General features: G+C 42.7%; 1 pseudogene across 5 annotated transcripts; it reads right to left on the bottom strand.

Annotated features, from left to right (window-relative positions):
* Positions 1-4,036: 4,036 nt before the first annotated feature.
* Positions 4,037-22,902, bottom strand: LOC113176236 (immunity-related GTPase family M protein pseudogene; annotated as a pseudogene). Of its 5 annotated transcripts, none has more exons than XR_013343470.1 (3): positions 22,611-22,902; positions 13,973-14,150; positions 4,037-8,354 (listed from the first exon to the last, which is right to left on the bottom strand). The product of XR_013343470.1 is annotated as an immunity-related GTPase family M protein pseudogene, transcript variant X3 (transcript). The 5 variants fall into 5 exon arrangements; XR_013343471.1 differs by having other exon boundaries at positions 13,973-14,147; XR_013343469.1 differs by having other exon boundaries at positions 13,973-14,248; positions 22,719-22,738.
* Positions 22,903-23,264: the final 362 nt, after the last annotated feature.

Below are 23,264 nucleotides of genomic sequence, written 5' to 3'. Positions count from 1 at the left end.
AATAACTTTCAGCTTGCAGCTAGCAGCTAGCAGCTATAAGCAGCTCAGAGTAGTAGGAAAACCTACACTTATACAGGCCTGACAGGAACACTTGCAGGATGGGGCACTCTGCTGTAACAAGCTGTCAATGAAACCACATCCTCAGTGCTTGAAGTCAGCATTGCCAAGCTACCAGACCAGGAGACCAAGAATCAGGTGCTTCAGGGCATAAAACTCCTAAGGCCCTCTCCCCTAAGGACAAAGATCCTTCCAGACTGCCTTCCACTGCATAGCAATACTTACAGCTTCCTCATAGTACAGCTACATGAATCAAAAGATGATTGGTTTCTAGATGTTGTATAACCTGGTTGCTTATGTATGATTGAAAGGTTCATTCTATATCAACTGTAATCACTTCTACATTAAACAGGCTGCTGGACATCAACTGAGGTTGTCACCAGCCAGCATTATCACCAGCTCCCAGTGTCTGTGTGTTGACTCCTCATCTCTACCGCCCATGACTGAGGTAGCAGAGTGACCAATTGACCACACCAGTGGCCAGAATGTATACATACCGGGGCAATAATTCCAGCAATGATGAGGCTAATTGCATGCCTAGTTCAGTATAGGATCTCATTCAGAAGATTCTTCATCTCCATATACATGGACTCCTCCACTATCCTGACAGGTTCACTGGAAGCCAGATTGCTGGGGGCACTCTGAGGATAAATATATTTAGCTTTCATAGTAGGGGTTAGACAATCTGTGATCCAGCAGGATATATTAACTGTACAAGGGATCTCTGTATGAATGATATTTATGCCATCATTATCATTGATTATTAGCATGGCAAAGGGTGGCATTACACTAGCTTGTGCATAGTGGGTATGGGTATAATTTGGAAAAAGGCAAATCCATGGTCAGGGTCTGAACTCAATACAGACCCATTCATCTGGCCAGCTGCTACCCAATTATTGGTTCTGGCAGCTGGCGATATTGGCATGATAGCCGTAATGCCATTCTGATTTCCTGCATAATGGTTGATAAGAGCTTGCCCCATGTAGCAAGGACTTCAGTAGCCTATGTGGTTTTGGGGCACATCAGTTACATTCCAGGGACCTGTGCCTGCCCAGGTGCACAGATGTTGTTCTTCCCAAGAGAAATTCCTCTTATCAAGGAGATAAGGTATGGCTGTGACACATTGATTCCATGGGATGCTATCATTATCTGAGGGGGGGCTTTCCAAAAAGCATTGTTGGGCATATTGGATGCAAGGGTTTCTTGCATTTGCCATGGGGGAGTCTAGGGCTATAGGTAGCATTAACTATATCTCTAAGGTCAGTGAGAGACAGCCCAACATATGACTTATTATAGTTATCTACAATAGTTTCATTGGCAAGAGCAAAGCAGAGGGGACTGTCTGTATTATGGGTTTTATTATCTACTATGGAGAAACAAATGGGCAGATTATGTATGGAAATGCTGGTATCATAGGATACAGTTACCTCCTGGATGGATAATTCAGGATCAATAATGTTGGAATTATTAGAGAAGAGCTTAGGTAAAGCTCCTTCCCAATTAGCAACTGCTAAATGTGGCCTAGTGACCAAAGCTCAATTTACTCATGGGAGGCTCCGCAGATAGCAGTGAGCACTGCACACAATAGGACCACAATCATAGGCCCAGGGATGAGATTGCCACCATCCAAAGGGACCAATCTCATGGCTTGGTCAGCAAGATCTTTAATATCACCCCAGACTAGTTTACCTGAGTTCCATTTGTGTTATTGAGTTCTTTGCTTGCGAGGTTTTTCCCCCAAAGTTAGTTCTTTCATCTTCTTGGTTGGTGGTTCTGGGGATCCAGGGCTTGACTTTCTGGCAGGCACTCAGATGGGGTGAGGCTCCTGTTAACATATGCAAACCCTCCACCCATGGGTAGGAGGGACCCCAGACCATCCCATGCATTTGTTATGAGATCCTTCCATGAGACCAAGGTAGATGGGAGGGCCCCATGGGAGGAGCATAAAGCTTATGGGCTGCTATTTCTGTAGAAAATTTTGAAATTGAAAGAAAATTTAAAGTAATAAAATTATTTTCAAGGCATCATGAAGGGACTTGGTATAGTTTTCTCCCTTTGTTTTGTAGCATTGCCTTTAATTTTTTGTGTGTTCTTTCTATGATGCCTTGAGTCTAAGTGTTTTAGGGGATCCCAGTTAAGTACTATATATGCAAATCATTGAAAATTGCTTGAAATGTCTTGCTAGTATAGGCTAGCCCATTTTAATAACTGGGAAATGTACTTTTTTGTGGTTTCTCCTGTGGAGGCTGTGGCCATTACACAGCCTGAGTAGATATCAATAATCACATGAATATAAGTTAAATTTCCAAAAGGAGCATAATAATACATTCATTTGCCATAAAGCATTAGATTTTAACTCTGGGGATTCTCTCCAGCAGATTGTAAAAGGTCAATGGGGAGAAAAGGTGCCCATTTTTTGCAGTCTCTGACTAGCTGCCTGCAAGCCTCCTTAGTTCTGCTTTTATGCAACTGCCATGATTGAGGCCAGCAGAGAGGCTTAAACTGCTTGTGTCCCTGTATCCAAGGTGGCCAAAATTCAGTCACATAGTGTGCCATTGTGTACTGGTGCCACTCCTGCTTTATGCTTTTTTTTTTTTTTAAATTTAGCTTCTTCATGAGACACCTTCCCTTCTACCACCTTGTTTATTCTGTCAATAAACTGTGGCATGTCCTCAGTGTCTTTCTTCCTTAAGTCTTGTATAGAAACTAAACCTCCCCAAGCTTGTAACTTCCTCCAGGCTCTTAGAGCCCAGAGTTGCACCTGATCAAAATAATTTGGTGGGCCTGTAGCCTGTACTGCAAGGGAACAGTAGATTTCCTCTCTCTGCAAGCATTCAGCTGGGAGGTTAACATTTGTGTTGTGGTGATGATTCCCCCTGCAGTTCACATTTTTCATGGAAGAATGCCTTAAACTTCAAAAATGTTGCAGGCTGAAGAGTGGCTCTGGCTAGTTCTTTCTAGTCTTGAGGGCAAGTAAGTTTGAGACTAAGTAATTCAAGCATTTGCTCTGCAAATGTCCCCCTGGGTGAATCCTCTTTTACTGCCTTCTTTAACCCTTTCAGGGTACTCAATGCATGTGAATAACAAGTGACAGGGCACTGTGGTGTGGGGTCTGTGTTGACTGTGAAGGCTTGTATTCCCTTACCCCACTTTTTCTCTTACATAGATCTTCAAAAGGATCTCTGGCCTCCTGGAATGGGTTCTGGGAGACTATGGCTTGGGCCTATCTGGCAGCCTGGCCATTTCTAAGCTGTCATAGTCCCTTGCTAGCTTTGGTGTTGCCTCATAAGTAGGCAATTACCATTGACTCAGGGAAGGATACAATTTTTGCTTGTCAGTAGAAGGTGCACTTGCACTATTTGTGGTCACATCTTCCTGCACCATGAAGGCCAGCAGTACTGTTTCCTGCCTCTCTCCCTCCTGTATCTGTTGTGGTTTCTTGCTTTGAAGTAGATTCACATCACCACATTTTTTTCCCCTAGCCTGTCTTTCATATCCTCTTCTTCCCTCAGGGCCATCATTATATGGGATCTGTTGCAACAGACAAAGGATCTGTTGGAGGGTCTCTTAAACTTTGCTGAATGGCTGTCACAATAGAAAAAAAAATGTAGTGGTAAAGTACACCCCTGTCTCATTTCAGCTTTTCACACACTTGCCATTATCTTGTCCCATATCCTAGGATCAAAAACAGCAGCATTTATCCATGGACTGGTATCAATCACAACATCCCAGAACTTCCGGGCTTTTTTATTTTATTTTTTTTAAGAGAGAGAATTTTAATATTTACTTTTTAGTTTTCAGCAGACACATCTTTGTTTGTGTATGGTGCATAGGATTGAACCCGGGCCACGCATACCAGGCGAGCACGCTACTGCTTGAGCCACATCCCCAGCCCTGGGCTTCTTTCTTATTCAGGGTTAAACCTCTGGTATCTAAGAAAGTGTGCAGCACTTTCCTCAACGCTCTGTGAGGGGCCACACCCTGTCTTATAGGCTTACCTCAGATCCCTGCCAAGGCACCAGCTGCATGGGCTTTCTCTCATCCAGCAAGGAGTACCACAGAACAAGGTGGAGGAGAATGTGGCTGCAGAGTCGCTAATCAAGACCTCCAGAGACCAAGCAGGAAGCAGGTTTGATTTTATTGCATAGTTACCACGATATATACTCAGGCAGTAGCTAAGCAAATTACAGGCAGTCACCAATGCAATTTCTGCTAACTGTCCTTGCTGTAACCAATCTAGGAGCGGGCCATGGAGCAAGCGCTAGGACTGAAATACATGGCCTTACACCCAGGGCTGTGCCCATGGGGGTAAGTGGTCTGCCTCTCATGCGCCTAGCCAGAGGGGAGTGGCCTGCCACTCAGATGCCCTCAATATATACCATATATGAAGTACTCCATGCACTTGTCCCCACATTTTACCAGGAGCAGAATTCCATTCACAAGAGAAAGATAAGGTGGATATTTAAACTTAAAGTAGATTTTTTCTGATTATCAGCTTCAACTCTGCTTTGGCTAAAAATTCTTAGTCCATTCTATTCTTATGACTAACATATAAAATAAACCTAGATCATTATTATTAACTTATTTAGATGGTGTCTAACGTAGGAACTCTTAAACTATTTATGTTAGTGACAATGATTCAGTTTGATGTTTATATTAACTAATATAATTTCCCTCTCTTTTGATATTAAATTAATTAGTTAATTATCTTTTTTTTTTGGTTCTGGATATCAAAGCCATGGCATCCTGCTGCTAGGCAAGTGCTCTACCATTTAGTTATACCCTCAGCCTTCCCTCACACTATTAACCAAAGTAACTCTACAATGCAACCCTAATAAACATTCACATTATCTGAAGTATGTTTCTGAATGTTATTAATTTAATCACTTAATAAGGGGTAAAGGTGGTGCTATTTAGTTTGTGTGCCATCTTCTGTATTCCAGGCAGGATGGGAGTATCTGAGAAATAGTTTTCCAGAGCTTGTCTTATGGCTAGGAATTGTTCTGGGTGCAAAGCATGAGTTTGAAAGTATTCAAGGCAAGGATTTAGAAGCTTAAAACAGTCAGATGTAATTGGATGATATAGTCAGTTTGCTATTATTGGAAATAATGGTATGAAACCAGGCATGGTGAGAGATGACAGATGGAATTGGGGATGGACAGGCAAGAACCAGAGGCAGAAAGGAGAAATGTGAGCTTGGAAGCAGGAAGTTATTCTGGGTACAATTGAGTAGAAAGTAGAAAGGGAAGATGGAGATGATGTGTGATAACTTGAGAAATTTCTTTCCAAGCAGTATAAAAATGACAAAAAAAAACCTTCCTGTGCTTCCTTTGTAAACTTTTACCAGGAGCAGAATCATATTCACAAAAGAAAACTTAGGAGAATATTTGAACTTAAGGTAGAATTTTTCTCATTATCATGTCAACTCTTCTGTGGCTGAAAATTCTTAGTCTTTTCTATTCTTATAACTAACATATAAAGTAAACCTAAATCTTTATTAGTAATTTATTTGAATGGTGTCTAACTTAGGAATTCTAACTTAGGGCAAGGAACTGAAATATGTTAAAGAGATTGAATTGACAGCACTTGGTCATCAGTGAAATCTGGAAATGAGGGGAAAGGAGGATCCTAGGAGAACATCTAACACTATTGATAAATAGTAAAACAGATGAACTGAGTGAGAAAAGAAAGGGAAAAGCTCTGGGGAAAAGTGATAGGAGTCAGTTTGTGTCTGGAGCAGAGGGAGTGTCTGAATGGAGGTGTGTTGTGCACTCAGGACCAACAAAAATCCAGGTCTGACATGAGAATGAGAGGGAGCTATAACTAGATCCAACTTTGATGGGACAGTCATACTTAGAATTGTCAGGTTGCCTTTTCATTCAATGGCTTGTGAATCCCACTTACAATGATACTTGAATTAATCTCCCATATCCTTTTTATACCTATTTTTTATTAATTTATTTTTATGTTGTGTTCGGGATCGACCCCAGGGCCTCACACATGCTAGGTGAGTACCCTACTGCTGAGCCACAACCCCAGCCCCTCCCATATCCTTTTCATACATAGAAGGTTTGGGCATCTTCTGAGGAGATGGTGATGAAGAACAGGGCTTTATAGGCAGCCAGATTAGCCTTGGAATCCTAGCTCTACCAGAAATGCTTTTCAGAGAATGTCTAAAAACACATGCTTAATCATTTCTGAAGGGAAGCTCTTTTCTCTATGCCACGGAATAACAGGTAAGAAGAAAGGAAAATAGAAAGACAAAGAGGTCTCAAACAGAAATAATATTAACTTTAGGTGTGAAGGGGGAATGTATTAATTAGGTTTCTCTAGAGGAACAGAATCAATTGGATGTGTATGTGCACACACACACATACACACACAAAATACATATGTATATATAATATAAAGGGGGATTTATTAGATTATCTTATCATGTTTTATGTGTAAGATCAGAGGCTGAATAGTCCCTCAATGGCCATCTGTATGCTGGATAGCCAGAGAAACCAGTAGATGTTCTGTCCAAGAACCTGGAAGACTCAGAACAAAAGGGACCAAAGATGCAGCCCCAGTCCAAGGCTCACTGCCTAGAGACTCCCTGGAGAGTTTTTGGTATGAGTTCATATTGAAAAAAACCAAAGAACCTGGAGTCTAACATTCCCAGGTGATGAAAGCAGCAAAGGTGCACTTGTTGAAGAAGACTGAAGCTTGCATATGCTCTACCTTTGGCTTTTGCTCCATTTGGACTCTAATCTATTGGACATTGCCATCCACATTCAGTGTGCATCTTACTCAGTTTTCTGTCCCTCACACCAATTATTTCTGGAAATACCCTCACAGACATACCCAGAATTGTGATTTACTGATTTTCTAGGCTTCTCTTAATCCAACCAAGAGGAAAATCAAGATTAACCATCACAAGGAACACATGCAAAATATATGTAACACTGCAATTAGAAGAAAGAAATTCCTCTTATATCCATGGGATTGAAAGGGTTGAGTGACAGTAAGGGCACACAAATGAGAAGAGGGCTTCAGATGTTCATACTTTCCCCAAGAAGGAGCCTGTTAATGTACTTCATCAAGGTTGATGAAGTCTTCCAGGACTTTCCTAAGGATGGTCTTGGTGTCCTTAGCAACTGATTCAAGCAAGCGTCTCTGCTCCATGTAGTTAAGGTACTTGGCAGCTGAGTTACCATAGTATGGGATGTAGCTAAGACCTGTACATAAGTAAAAGCCTGTAATATTTCCTATCCAAGACAATGTCGAGCTCTCTTGGTGGTAAGTCTGTGCATCCTGGGACTTCACAATGTTTGTGTACTCTTCAACTGACTTTCCTATGCTCTGTGCCACCTGATTGAGAGATTTATCATCCACACCAAAGAAAAATCTGTAGGATTTCAGACAATCACCCAGATTATTTGGATCCTGGATGCTAAGAACATCCTGAAAACCCCCTGTGTCTATTTTATTCAGCAGGGAGGTCACACTTTCATTAATGATGTTTTCACAGATAGAGAAAATGATCTTTTGGGCACTATGGCACCTGATTTTGGAGATGTCTATTCTCAATGTGTTCCTAAGCTTTGGGAAGTCATGCAATGAAGGGTCAAAGTTGGATACAAGGAATGTGGGGGGTTCCTTCACACCCTCATTCTGAAGATTTTCCTTGATATTCTCTTGTATATTCTGCAATATCTTTTCATTTAAGAGAGCACTTGTGCTGAAATCCCTGTCCAGCTTAGTCCAGACAACATAGAACCTCTTTCCCATCCCCTCAATGGCTTTGGCAAGCTTTACATGATTCATGCTGAACTGCTCAGATGCAATGATGATAACGAGGTCATATTGGCTGAATTGCATCTCATTCAGATAGTTCTCCAGACTTTGAGCAGTAGTCTCCATGCCAGGCAGGTCCCACAGCACCACACTGGGAAAGTGGGAAGAAGAATAGCTTCCTCTTGTCTGGGTAGTCTTCACTACCCCAATGGGAGCTGAGTCCTCATCCTCATGTTTCAGCCTCCGCAGTGCATTGATGAAGGATGACATACCATTACCTGACTCCCCAGTCACAGCAATACTTACTGGCATTCTGGACACTGTCTCTGCAGTCTTCCTGACCACAGAGACTACTTCCAGCAACTTCCCTTCTTTCCAGGCCTTCTCAATGTCCCTTCTGATATCCGTAGATAAAATACTGCTGCATTTGTGGTCCAACATGACAGAAGTGTGGGAAGAAGAAAACATGGTGTTAGGAGACAGTGGAGCCTCTGCCATGTTGATGAGTGTTGAGTAACCTACAGATATAGAATTGCATGGAGTTAGGATGGTCACACTCAGGGATGCACAGAAATTGTGAGACATAATATCCTTTCCTCAGGGTTTCAGATCTACAATCAAACCTATAGTAAATACCTTCAATTAAAAACAGAGCAAGCTAAGCCCTCTTTCAGAGCAATCTTCAAGGGGAGACCTTGAAGTTTTCTCTGAAGCTCTTGTGCCAGTACTGAACTCCAAGTCATGACTGTGGACACCAGAAGACTTGATCCTTATAGCTTGGAAGGGAATGGGCCAGAGACATTGTTCCACTTATGTGATCAATTGTCATTTACACTTCCCTGAATATGCCTTTAGTAATACTTGAATAAAATGCATATCATGTGGTTTTTTTTCACCCCATATCTTCACCCACTCTTAATTAAGCTCACTGGTTTGCACTTGTAAGAGATATATCCAGAAATGATTCCAATGATCAATGGAATGCCACACAGATCACTCAGCTGGAAGCCCATCCTTACCTGACTCTGACTGGTTGTCAGGACTGACCAATGGGAATGCCAGCAGGGCAGTTGTCAGCTTGTGCCAGATCTCCATACCAAGTAATTCATTCCTAAGAACCTGTGAGTCTTCATTGGGCTTTTATGTGTCAGCATTTATTTAGTTATTTTAATTACACTATAATTTTTTTCTTTCTTCTGAACACAATCATTTTTTCTTTAAAAATTGCAGTAAATTTAAGTATAATGGCACAAGGAATATAAATTTTTCTCTCATCAACTTCAATAGTTTTCCAATTAATCTCATTTTTTAAAAGTTAGTATGTATATTATTATTTAATAATATTGTTATTGTTAATAATGTTGATATTAAATTTCTATGAATGTAAATTTCTCTTTTTGGCTGAATAATTGCAATTACATTGGCAGCATTTCATGGGGCAGGATTGGCAAAGATAGTTTGTCATTACAAAGCATTCTACTCAAGGTTACAACATACACATTATTCCTACTTGATAAACTTTTACAATTAAACAATTATGAGTGATTTTTGTGATATTTTCCCTTTATAATTTCTTTCTTCCTTTTTAAAAAAAGTTTTTATTGGTGCATTAGAGTTATACATAAGAGTGGGCTCATTTTGACATAATCATACATGCAGGAAATATAAAAATGTGCTCCATTTCAGTCCCCAGTGTTTCTTCCTTTCTCTCTTTCTCCCTTCCCAATTTCCTTTCCTCTACTTTCCTTCCTTCTATTTATTTATGGTTTTTAGATTGGTGCTTTATAGGCATACATAAAGGTGGATTTATTTCCTTATTTGTCTATGAATTCAAAGTTTAAAAGTTTTAAAACTCCACATGGATTTTCTCTTCTAAAAGGGGCTCCTTGATAGACCTGTCTATGTGGTCTCATGAAATGGTTGGAGTCTTGTCCTCATACTGAAGTGCCCAGGTTTCCACTCCAGAAGGCCATGGTCTGTGGGAGATGTTTCTCAATCACCTGCATGTCCCACTGTGTAGGTTTCTGTGCTCCACACCTTCCATGGGCACATCTCCTTCCCCTTGATCCTTTCCTGGCTTGGGTTCTGCCTGCAGCCCTACACTGTGTCTCATGTTTTTTCAGATGCTGTTTATATGCCCAAAGGCTGCATTCACCCTTCTCTTGGAAGGAATGAGTTGAGAGCTCCTGAGTTTGAGGACCAATTTGGCCCTGTGCAATGTGGACAAATTCCTAAAGCCCCCCTTTTCTGCCCTGTGCACTGAGGCAGTCATGGTACCCATCAGAGTTTGTGTGTGAGTTTCAGAATACAGTCCATGTGTACCTCTCAGTAAGGTTTTAAGCTCTCTTGCTGAAGGATCTCTGGTCTTATTATAATTTTTGAGGAAGATATTACTATGAATCTTCCTTATCCCTCCAAATTTAACCACGGTGTATTAAAGTTCTGTGTCTGAGTTCTCTGTGCTTGTCCTTTGTATGTCTGTCTTAATCAATCTCAAACCCTATTAGATAAGTGATATTATTTTTTCAGATTATGGATGAAGAAGTATTTTATAGATATGTCTCAATTACAAAGTAAGAAATGGATAATCTAAAATTAGACCAGAGAGTGATTCTATGTTTCTGTCTGCATAGAGAGATCTGTCCTGGTCAATACAGAATCTCTAACCCCTGGACTGATGATCACTGTATTGCAAGAACAGGCTGTGCCTGTGAGGATATTTGTGGGGGGTCCCACACCTGAACTGTCTGAATAGTCTCTATTCAGCCTTGGAGCCAAGGAGATTTTGGTCTGGCAATTGTGAGTCATTTTGTGGCTTGTAACGCAAAGCACATGGTAACCTCAGTGTTTGTTTGGCTGCGAGGCTGCTCTATAGCTCTGGACTTAGGTGTTACCATTGGGCTTGGACAGCCTCCTTCCTACCTTATTTGACAAAAGAACATTCCATTGAAATAATTTGAAGCCCCCATGTAAAAATAAAGCAAATGGGGCTCTTCACTCTCTCTCACCTTCCAGTGTGGAATCAGAACCCCTAAGGTTGTAGAGTTGTCCTGCTCTCATTTTTAAAAAATTGCTTCTGTGTTGTGTGATTTTCACTGTATTTCTCAGCCAGCACACTTCACACAGAAGGAAACCCAAAACTATAGCCTGACAGGGAGTGGGCCAGAGACATTGTTCCACTTATGTGATCAATTGTCATTTACACCTCCCTGGATATGCTTTTAGTAGTACTTGAATAAAATGGATATCATGTGGTTTTCTTTCACCCCATATCTTCACCCACTCTTAATTAAACTCACTGGTTTGCACTTGTAAGAGATATGTCCAGAAAACATTCCCATTTCTCAGAGCCTGTTTTAGGAACTTTTTCTCCATTAGAAGGATATTTTGAATGAAATGATTAGAGAGATGCCAAGAGTTTAGAGAAAAGAGGAATGATAGAAAAGGCCAACTTTATCCATCATGTCTGAGTTGGGAACTGCCAAGCATGTGAGGTGTGTGACCACAGAAAGTTTTGGAGTCCTTCTCAAGGTTAGTTGTGATGGACTTGAGGTGCCAGAGGAAAGCCTACAGGGAGTGAAGGTATCCTCAGTTGTACAAAGGGGCAGTGGTTTGTGGTGGGCTGGTTAATACAGGAACATATCTTGTTGGAAGCCAGGAAAGTGGAGCTCTGAACTACATACACATGGAAGAAACTCACTGTGGAGCTCTGAACTACATACACATGGAAGAAACTCACTGATTGGAAGGGTTTATCAGAAAAAAAAATCTCTGTGCTCTCTGGTAATGTCTTGCCTCAAGTGAAACTCTTTTTTTTTTTTTTACCTTTCATCGGTCAGGTTTACAATTCATATTTGCTGCATTAGAAATATTATGAGCTTTACTCACAAGGTAAGTAATAAAGGAAGAAGAAGACATAATTGAAGTGGTTTTAAAAAATAGGAAACATGAAGTATTTTCACTCTCAATTTCCTAAGGATACCATGAAGTGGCACCCCCTTTCTCCACAGAAAAATCTTAACTGGGCTTCTCCAGAAATCTTCACCATAGCTGATTTTAGGACTGTCAGCAAAAGAGTCTTTGCAAAAGAGTTCAATGTAGATAAACTTTCTATTTTCATGTCGCCCTGTTTATTTGGCCACTGGCTGAAAAGATACCAGAACTCCAGGTGCTGGGCACCCCCCTACTAGTTTTTTACAAACATATCCAGTATAGTAGTTTGTAGAAATGTGCAAACAAGGCCTCTGGCATTCATCTGGGGATTCACAGAGATGTCTACATTTTTTTTAAGAGAGAGAGAGAGAGAGAGAGGGATTTTTTTTTTAATATTTATTTTTTAGTTTTTTTCGGAGGACACAACATCTTTGTTTGTTTGTGGTGCTGAGGATCGAACCCGGGCCGCACGCATGCCAGGCGAGCGCGCTACTGCTTGAGCCACATCCCCAGCCCCAAATGTCTACAATTTTAAGATAAGTTACAACTAGGCTCCATGGTAACAACTGGCAGGAGGAGGAAAGGAAGGGGAGAAGTTCTCCCCTTCTCAGGTGCTATCCTTGAAGGGTTAACTTGCCCAAAACAGTGAAAGAAAAAGCTGCTTTTATGTGAACTTCTGCAGACTATGAACTTCTGAGACCTTCCCCTTATGTGCTTGGTATAAAACTCTGAAACTACCTGAACTCAGGATTCAGGGGATTGATTGATTACAGCAAAACTGTGCCCTCTGAGCCTGGCTGCAGCTAAATAAAACTGTTTCTGCTATCTTTGGTGCCTTGCCTCATATGTCCCTACAACAACCACTTTTTTAAAACCCAAGCCTTTTCCAAATCCTATGTTTCTCCTTTTCAACCAGGGTAACCTTTTTGAGGGATGTGAGAGTTTCTAGGAGCCCTCAATTACCCTGAAGTCCCCAGACAATCTCCTGTGTGAATTCTAGTCTTGACAAATCAGCTGTGGGCAGCTATGTATTTTGCCTCCATGTAAGTTTGCTCTACTGTGGGTCTATGATAGGATTAATGTTCTTGTCAGATATACCACTGGGCTGAAACCATAAAGAACTGAAGTGGGCAGTAGCCCCTGAATTACTTCCCCTGACTTGTCTTAAGTTCAATCACAGATCTTCATATGGACTCAAAACACCTTAAATTCTGTTTTTATAATTAAGTGGAAAAATATATAATATACACAATAGGTTAATATCCCAGAAAAATTATTTTTTTCCTATGGGATTTAGATGTTTAATAAGTATGGAATAAAAAAACTACTTATTTGTAAACCCTTATGCAGAGTTCTGTGTGATTCATGCCTCATCTACCTATCCTTGAGCTCTCATCAAAGGGACTCACAGAGATGTGGGAACCAAACTTGACTAGAAACATATCTGAAGCATCAAGGACTTTTCTGAACATAGATCCCAATGTGGGCCCAAACTTTTGCATTGTTGCTCATTTTAAAATCATCAGGAAACTGAGGGAAAAATCAATGTGCTGATTAATTCCCCAAGAGGGCGACAACCCTCTCTAGGATTATTGGTACAGTACTGGACCTGGCATACTCTGGGAAGATGGTGTTTGAAAAGCTCCAACCTCATTATTGTACCCCAAAAAGATTGAATTGGTGTCCAGCAATAGAGCTAGTTTCTCATGAAGATAAAACATTTGAATTAAATCAGGCAAAAAGGTCACTCACATATAATGCTAAACCCAACCTCAGATTCCTATTTCTTGGGTGGTCCAGGTAAAGAGTTCATAGGTTGTCATAATTCCAGGTTCCTTTAGATATTGCCTTTGGCTGATTATAATTTCATGGGGAGAGTAAAGAGTGTCTAGCTTAGATTTTAAGACAGTGAGGGTGGCACAACACATGCTATTTCTTTATGAGACCCACAATGCCAGAAATTTGTAGGTAAGTGAAAAGAAATGTTGCTTATGCACTGGAAGGTTAGATGTTTTGGAAACACAAAAAATATTAGGGTGTGTGTGGTCACCAAAGGACATCAGAGAGAGGCTCTGCTATGAACACACCCTGAGTGTAGTAAGCCTGATTTGAAACTCTCTTGCTCTGATGTAAAGGATCCACCTTTAATGTCATTCTATGAGCAGAGTTATTAGCAAGCTGCACTTAGGAGACATTCTCTTACCTGCTGCAGAGAGGTGGCTGTGAGGAGATGTCAGAAGTTCTCCTGGGATATCACTTCCTCCCTGGGGAAAAGTTGCTGCCCTCAGACAGAGGCAATTGCCTCTGCAATCTTCCCAAACTGGAATCCAGTCCCAGGTGGCTCCAGAAGGCAGAAGTCACTTGTGGAGAGCTGAATTCTTCTGAGGAAGAACCAATAGAGAAGGAGAGGAGAGGAGCTAGAAAGGAGAGTTCAGTCTTCCTGGGTTTTCTCTCTTCACTTCACAGTAGAGTTATTGTGCTGCCCCTGCTCACTGCTCGGCTGTTTGTAGATTTCAGTCTGGCTGCCTGCCTCAGCTCCACAGGGAGGGGAACATTGGTGGGGTAAGGTTTCAGTTTCTATTCCTGTAAATAACTGATTTTCAGGATACAACCATTCAGTTTCCACTTTTGCCTTCCAGTAGGAGTAGAAACCATTCAATTCTAGCCTGAATCCAAGTCCAGGATGTCTTAGCTCTGCCCAGGGGCTATGAAAGTTTAGCCCAGGATGAAGGCAAATCTGGGCCTAGACTTTCTTTCTCACCTCCTGGAGCCCATGTCCTCTGAGATGTTGACATCTGGACAATGTGTGGTCAGGCCCTTTGGATAGCTGCAGGCACTAACCACAAAGTTCCTCCTAGTGGTTGTTGTCCCTGACTAGCTTCATTTGCTCCCTCCCATACCATTCAACTCAGGGGCATAATCGCTCTCTACAATGGAGCTCCCCTGATCATCCCACAGGTCAAGGCATTTGTCCACTCCAGAATACCTGGCTGTTAATTTGTGATTCTTTTTGGCCTCTGACTTCTCACAGTTCAGGAAAGACTCTCTATAACCAGCTTACACTCTTCCACTCCATATAATTGATTGTCACTTTCCTGGCTAATGTCTACTTTAAGAGGGGCAGGCCTGACCACTAATAGGTCTAACCATGGGGATTAATGCTGCTAATTAACACGACTGGGAAAATGCCATGATTACCAGAGCAAGATAGGGTAGCAAGATAAAGTATGAAACTCTGAGCATTGTCTGTGGACCAAAGGTGGTCTGATTACCACCTAACTGTCCCTGAACCTTCTGTTCCATCCACAGGGTTCATTCTAGCTTCTGGGATAACTGTATTCCTGAGTGGCTCACATTTCATACATGTTATTCTTGCTGTTGGGAGAGTCCTTCCCATGGCTGAAACTCCTAAGCCTCCTCTCTAGCACCACATATTGATAAGACCTCCATGACCAAGATACACTGTCCACAGGACCCTGTCTTCTACCCTCTGGGTGCCCCATCCATCCTCCTTCCTGCTCAGTGTAGCTACCTGAATGCTCAGCCCAGCACATTAGTAGTTTCCCTATTGCTTGGAATCTGCACTAGGTACCAGGCTCTGAAATACCCCCATCATCAGGTTCAAATGACACTGAGGTTTTGAACTTGTGCTAGACTGAATGAGTCACCAGAAAGGATGAGAAGGTAGAGGCCTGAGTCCCCAGTGGGGGAATGAATGGACATCTGATCCTAGACAGGCCTTTGACTTCTCAGTGGATTTCATCTCCTTATTCTAATGTAGAATCAATAAGAAAGTATACGGTCAGGCAAGGGACCACAGGGCTGGATTTATGTGACAGTAACAAGGTGGAGACTGAGTCTGTTTTCTGAGCTTTGGGGAAAGACTGAAAATGTAGATAATGAGTTATGAACACTGATGTGGCTAAGGGGTTTTAAAATTGGCTTTGCCATCCTTGATTCCACCTTTGAGTAAAAAACTGCCAACTAGCAGCACACTGCAAGAAGATGTTTATCTGGACATGGGTCTTCCTCAGTAAGATGAACTCAATCAAAACAGAGTCAGGTTGCTCCACAATTTTCACAAAATGGCAGGAGAGGATTAAGTGGCCTCTAAGTTTAATCCATCTCTATCCCCGAGAGCACAAATGGGAAGACTGTGTGAAAATCTCTTGTCCCTTTTATATGAAGAGCATTTACCACACAGTAACCATCAGAAAGACTGCAATCATCCCACCTGAGTGTGTCTTTTCCTGCCTTTTGTAGTTTCCTTCCCCTCTGGCACCTATAGCCTATAATACAGAACTTTGTAGCTAGCCAAAACGAGGGCTGGGAGCTCACTCTAGTCCCTGCTGTAGGTGTGTCAGTGGGAGCAGGTTGTGAGCCAAGGAAGGGATGGGGAAGATTCCAATTTCCTAAGAGTCTGGAGTTCTTTATTAGATGCATTGAATTTCTGAGTGGGATTAGAGACTGGATATCTTGAGCGTAGTATAGAAGATCTAAAAACTCTGTATAGACTCTGTATAGGTATAGAAGACAGTATTCTAGCAAAGGGCAATGCAGAGTTGGAAGAGAAGGACAATGTTGCTTCTAGCTGGTCCAGGCACCTCTCCAGTTCTCTTCATTGATCCCCTAATACCTACTGGCAAGTTCTTCCTCCAAACTTGGTGAAGAGCATCAGGAATAAAGAGGAGATCTCAGCTAGTCCTGTGCTCACTGTGGAGGAAATCAGACCACAGGGGCTGAGTACAGACAGAAAAAAGCAGGCTCACACAGACACTGCACTGACACTGTATCTTGATCCAGGGGCCTTAGCACAATTTCTGCCTACTGAAGGCTCCTGTACCCTTGGGATATATGGGTGATGTGACTCTCTGGTCACTGGAAGCCCAAGTCCTGCCCTAGTGGTTTCCAATCACTTCTGTATCTATGAGTCATCTGTTCAGCAACAAGTAGCATGAGCTCCTAGAGGCCACAGTACCTTTCACTCTCTGATTTCCAGAAAAAAAATGGAAAAAAAAGGTGAATCTGTTTTCTGAAATTTGAGGCGGAGACTGCAAAGGTTAATAATAAGCTATGCAATCCTGTGTGGCTGAGGGATTTCGAAACTAGTGTCACTACTATTGATTTTTCCTTTCATGCAGAAAATAAAATGCAATCATCTTATTGCAATAATAAAAGCTGGATATGGGTCTTCTTAGGTAAAAGGAACTCAGTCAAAAAGGTCTAGGTGGTTCCATGATGTGCACACAATGAGAAGGAGGAATGAGGCCTGCAGGTCTGGGCTGTGCCTGTCTCTCATCCCCCAGTAAGGACATCTATGTGAACCCACATGGTCCCTATATGTGAACAAAATTCACCACACAGCAGCCATCAGCAGGATCGTACCTGCCACCTGAATGTATCCCTTCCTGCCTACTTCTCCCTACCATCTTCATAATGAAGATGATTTGTGTATGAAAGAGGAGAGAAACGGATTTGTGTCCCTTTAGCAGATATCCCAGTGGGAGAAGGGACTGAGCTGGGGTAGTGGGGGGGATTTTAATTGCATAGGAGTCTAGGGTTTATTAGACAGATTAGGGGGACCAAGGAATAGAAGTCCCGAGTTTGGCACAGAAGCACTGGCTGAAGAAGTATGTTATTTCCACCAAAGAGTGGAGGAGGTCTCCTATCAAAGGGCAATGCCAGGATGTTGGGGGAAAAGCAATTATGTTACTTTCAGAGAGTCCAGAGAAGTTTCCAATTCCCTTCCTTGTCTCCCTCCAAACTGGATGAAGAGAAGCAGAAATGGAGAGTAAAGTTAGGCCAGTCCCACGCTCACTGTGGAGGGGACAGAACCCAGGGGCTGTGCAATGTGAGAAAAAGCAGGCTCACAGCCACTGCCCTGCACTGCCCAGACTTGAGCAATGACTCTCTAGTCGCTGGAAGCCCCAGTCCTGCTCCCATGGTTTCTGCCCCCTCTTCTCTCTCTGACTCACGTTCAATGACAAGTAGTGTGAGCCCCCCTAGTGGCCAACATGCCTTTTGCTTTCCCATTCCTGGAAATCAATGAGTTTTGGAGAAGAGAAAGAAATTGGAGTTGCTTTCACATTCTTGTCTTAGCTATTAATGGAAGCCTTGAACAAAAGCCAGGGAACTCTCTTCTCTTCAAAACAAAATAATTCATCTTCTAAGACGTCAGCTTCCCTGTGAGGCCTGAGGAGAGCTGCTGTCAACCTCTTGCAAATTTCAGTCCCTGCCTTGTGAGACTGACAGGGCAGTTTCTGTGTCCTGCTCTCTGTGTGCTGTCTACATGAGCAAAGAGGCCCAGGTCCTAGAGCAGGCACAGGAAGGTAAAAGAGGAGAGTTCAACAACCTTGCTTCTCAGTGATCCCAGCATTCACACTCAGGGTTTTGGGTCATTCGGAGGCCACTGACTCAAGTGACCTCAGACTCAATACTCATCTTCCCCCTGGAATAAGTGGAGATTTCGCCCTTGGAATGATTTAGAATGGGCACTACAGGGTCTCTTTGTGGATTGGGAACAGGTAAAATTGTCTGGAGGCAGGATGGGATTAATGAATGGACACAGAATGCAGATGTAAAAGATACTCAGACCACTCATGGCCTATCCTTGAAGATGCCATTTTCCTAGAAGCTCCAGCAGGGATAGTCTGGTATTAGACATTTTGGATAGCACCAGAACTATGGATTACCTGCAGATCCTTATGTGATAAGAAGGTATGAATGTGGGTCGTTTGCCCATGAAGAAATGCTGGGAGCTAAGTCACTCAAAGTCTGACTCTCATCTCAGCTTTTTCTCATAACTAATCAGGGCTTCAAGCTCCCTTCACTCAGCAGAGTAGGAAAAGATCAGGCATGAATACTAGTCATCCACACAGTGGCAGATTTGGGCTTCTCATCTTTGCTTTGTGCTCTATTGTCATGGGTACTGACCAGAACTGACTATCTTCAGGTATGTGAGAGTCACACTGAGAGATACCTGAAGGAGCTAGAATCCTCAGAGGCCCATGTTGGCTTCCTTGTGTTGATGAACACATCTCACCTCATACCTGCCTGGTCCCTCTTGTTTCCCCCCAAAGAATTTTTTTCTTTTCTTCTATTCTTTCCTATTGCTTGATTAGTTATGAGGAGCCTGTATTTATTTTGCTTTTCATGAGTTAAACCAATAAGTACAGTACATACTTACTCAGAAGATCATGTCATCCTGGAGGTGATGGAGGGCTAAAACCTGCAGGGGTGCTCAGGAGAGAAGAAATGGTCACCGTGGCCTTTACACTCCAAGAAGGCATGCTTCACAGGATTTGGGAAGTACTTGTCAGAGGTCAGCCTCTATGATCCCTGATTTTCATGGATATTAAGAGCTCCCTCCACATCTCTGCTTGAATGTCCCCATTCCAACTCACCAGTGTTCCTTGCATCACTTGCACACTAAGATTGGCCTCCTCCCTGTTAATAGGTGTGTCCAGCTGCCCTGAGGGCATCTCCACAGGAACCAACTTCAGCAGATGCCTGTACCAGCTGACCACTTTCACTCTCATGTGCCACATCCTGTGCTTCACTATCACCTCCCCACCACCAGACCCTAATCCTGACCATCCTCCTTGATGCCTTATACTGTCTCTCTTCCATCTCCAAACTCTGAGACCTCATTACTCCTGATATCCATGGAGCCCACTAAGCCTTCTACAAATCTCAACATATGGTCTCTCTTGTTTCTCCTAATAGCACCTGTTCTCCTAATGCTTGATCTCTCCAATTACCTGGGAAACTGCTGGTGGCAGGACCCAGGTTCTGGCAAACCTACACCTCAGAAGGATAATCACCGTGGGCTCTGGGGGCATTTCTTTCATTAATGAGAAAAGTTTCTCTTATTCATTCCTTCATTTTATTTAAATGATTAGGGTAATATTGGGCATAAGCTTTTGTAACTTGCCCTGAATTCTAAACACTAACTTCTACTAAATTATATTTTATGAAACTCTACCTCTGAGTTTTTCCATTATTTTAATTCATAGGGAAGAGAAAGGTAATAAAATTCTATCAATCACAGTTTACATGCAAATTTCTGAGCCATAGTTTTTTCCATCTATGATTCTAATTTCTCTCAATGGAATAATCAGGAAATGGGATGGCAAGAAACTGAAGTGGGTGGCTGTATAGGTAGCTCAGAATATAATCAATGGGGAAATGGTTTTGTTCTACAGGAATGTGTCTGGAAAAAACAGTAAGGAAGTCAATGAGGGCCAGCCTCTAGTGACATTTTAGTAACAGTTTTTATTTTATGGTTAATATTTTTGATTTTCTGGTATTTGTCTCTTACACATCTGTAAACTGCTGTGACTTACTTGTTTCAGTTTTCCAACTAGCAAATCTTCAGTTATGTCCCTCCTGATATCTTTTACTCTAATTCTCAATGTTCTTATTTAACTGGGCATCTGTATTTACTTGGTACATAAATTTCCAACAAGTGTCACTTGGGGCTTTTGGGAAAGGAGCAAGGGAAGATGGAGTTGGCTGGCAGGTGCCTATTTTGGTCATCTCCTCACTATGCAGTGCATGTGCCAAACCTGTATTTTTCTCCATCCATACTCAGCACCTCGTTTGTCTCTGGCCTTGTTACTGCCTGTTCCTCATGTGAACAGAGAGTCACTGTCCTCAACAAAATAGGGGAGGATCATGTGTAGGACTTATAATTTTAATTTCTATTTCTGTATGGAATTCAGCATACTCCAGGATGCAGACAATCAAGTCGACTCTACTCTCTCTACACACCTATGCACACACACATATGAAACCCTTGCACAGATACACGCAAGTACAAACACCCATATACAGACATATGGAAGAGCTGCCTTTTGGGGATTGGAGGGAGATTTCAGAGATAAGGCGGACTGCAGATCTCAATTCCTCCACAGGTTGGAACAAAGAAATGAAAGAGCAGCTGATCAAAGAACTGACTGGCAGAGGGTATGGTTTGGTTACTGGAATATAATACAAGAAAGAAGTCATTAACCAGGAATGAGCATCTGAACCAATAGCGAATGGCTGAAGGGCAGGAAAACATAGGGAGAAAGAGGAAGAGGCAAATCTGACATCTTTGAAGTGGAGTTAACGAAGTAAGTTGTGAACTGAAAGCTTGTGAACCACCCATCCTCACCATCCTAGCTTCTGCAAAGATAGGGAATGGAGCACAATGCAGGACAATTTCATGGAGTCAGTGCCTAAGGAGCCTCTGCTGAGCACCTCTATCAGGAGCAAAGGACACCTCTATCAGGAAAAGGCAGGTACTTGCACAACTACCAGTGAACCTATCAGGCCTAAAGAGAATGACACACATGTCTGATGCTAGCACTTCCCCATGAATGTCTTTGACAGGGAGGGCCATGCATGCGAATCTGGTTGCAAGGTCTCCAAACGTCACCACTGTGTGCCCCTACTAGAAAGGGTGGAGAGTAGAAAGCTGTCCTACAGCTATGCAACTTGTGGACTCTGCCAGGAAAGGGGAACCCTAATAAACAGCTCATTAAATCTCCTACACAGAATATTTATTGCAACAATATAAAAGGATTCAGTTTTCTCCTTGCTGGGATATTTAAAGTGGAGACAGTTTTCTTGAATGCTCTCATGGTTATATAAACAGGTGAGGGCTAACCCTTGTAGGTTTGTGCTTCAGCCAAGGTAGCACACTACAGCAGTGTGATGGTGGTGATCTGGAAGCTGAGGTGGTGGCAGGAACACTGTGTGGCCAGTGATTTGAGTTCAGGGCTGTGTTTGGGTAGGGCACTGTCCAAGAGAGTTATGGTGGCAGCTAGTGTCACACCTGCATGCTGGAATCTGGTCTCTACCCTCCATGCCAGAGGTCCTGAAGGTTGAGGGAGGCCCTCAGAAGATTCTCACAGCTCCCCAGACTTGACCCTTCCTTCTCAGGTGCTCATGGTATCTGCCAGCATCATAGGTGCCCATTACTGTCTTGACACTATCCTTCTTGGCAGATGTCTCAATGGAGGCTCCCTACAGAGGTGCAGAGGTGCCTTTCATTTCTTAGTAAACCCTTCCTGGTAGAGGCCTACAGCACTGAGGTGTGCTGCTTTTTTATCCTTCCTCTTTAGAAGGAGCACATAGAGGCAGCCAGCATTATCCTAGCACACAGATTCCCAGAATGGCCCTCTTTGACTTAATTGAGGGAAAAACAATGTGCTGATTTTTTTTTCCAGGAAAGAGTGGCAAACCTCTCCAGGATCATTGGGTATAGTACTGGACCTAGCATGCTCTGGGAAAATGGTGTTTGAAAAGCTCCCACCTCATTATGGTAGCCCATAAAGGAATGAGTTGGTGCCAGGCAATAGAGCTAGGTAGATAATACATGTGCATTGAGTCAGGCAAAGGGTTCACTCAGACACATCATCCTCAGATTCCCATTCCCTGGGTGGTCCAGGTAAGGAACTCATAATTTCAGGTTCTTTCAGATGTTGCCTGGTGCTAATTCTGATCCTGGGAATCTGACTTCATGGGAAAAATAAAGTTTTCAGTTTAGACTCTAAGACAACATGGGTGGCACATCCCATCCTCTTTTTCCAAATTTGGTTCCCATCAGATTACCCACAATTCCAGGAATGCAGAGGTGAGAGAGAAGCACACTGTTTCCACACTGGTGAGTTGGATATTTTTAGAGCACCAAAAATTAGGATACTTTGTGTCCCCTGAAGGATGTCAGAGAGAACACACTCTAAGTGCAGTAAGCCTGATCCCAAGCTCTCCTGCTCTGGTGTGAAGGATCCACCTTTAATGTCGTTCTATGAGTAGAGTTATTAGCAAGCTGCACTTAGGAGACATTCTCTTACCTGCTGCAGAGAGGTGGCTGTGAGGAGATGTCAGCAGTTCTCCTGGTGTATCACTGCCTCCCCGGGGAAAAGTTGCTGTCCTCATACAGAAGCAGTTGCCTCTGTAACCTTCCCAAACTGGAATCCAGTCCCAGGTAGCTCCAGAAATCAGAAATCAGAAATTGTGGAGAGCTGGATTCTTCTGAGGAAGAACCAATAGAGGAGGAGAGGACGGGAGCTAAAAAGGAGAGTTCAGTCTTCCTGGGTTTTCTTTCTTTACTTCACAGTAGAGTTATTGTGCTGCCCCTGCTCACTGCTTGGCTGTTTGTAGTTTTGAGTCTGGCTGCCTGCCTCAGCTTCACAGGGAGGGAACTTCAATGAGGGAAGGTTTCAGTTTCTATTCTTGTAAGTGACTGGTTTTCAGGATACAGCCAATCAGTTTTCACTTTTTCTTTCAAAATTGGGCAAAGGTACCACATTGTTGGCCTGAGTCCAACTTCAGTGTTTCTTAGATCTGTCTAGGCAGAGGGTGGCATCCTGGGTCTGACCTTGTTTCCTCCCTTGCTGGAGCCTATTGCCCTAGATGATGGTATCCAGCCTTGAGTGATGTTGACCTTCAGACTTGGAGAGCCCTAGCCCCTCAGATAGTTGCAGATACTTACTGCAGATGCTTCC

The sequence above is a fragment of the Urocitellus parryii genome, chromosome 1 (assembly GCF_045843805.1).
Source record: "Urocitellus parryii isolate mUroPar1 chromosome 1, mUroPar1.hap1, whole genome shotgun sequence".
Lineage (NCBI taxonomy): Eukaryota > Metazoa > Chordata > Mammalia > Rodentia > Sciuridae > Urocitellus > Urocitellus parryii.
The sequence above is the reverse complement of the archived record's forward strand: the minus strand, read 5'-3'. Positions and strand labels throughout refer to the sequence as shown.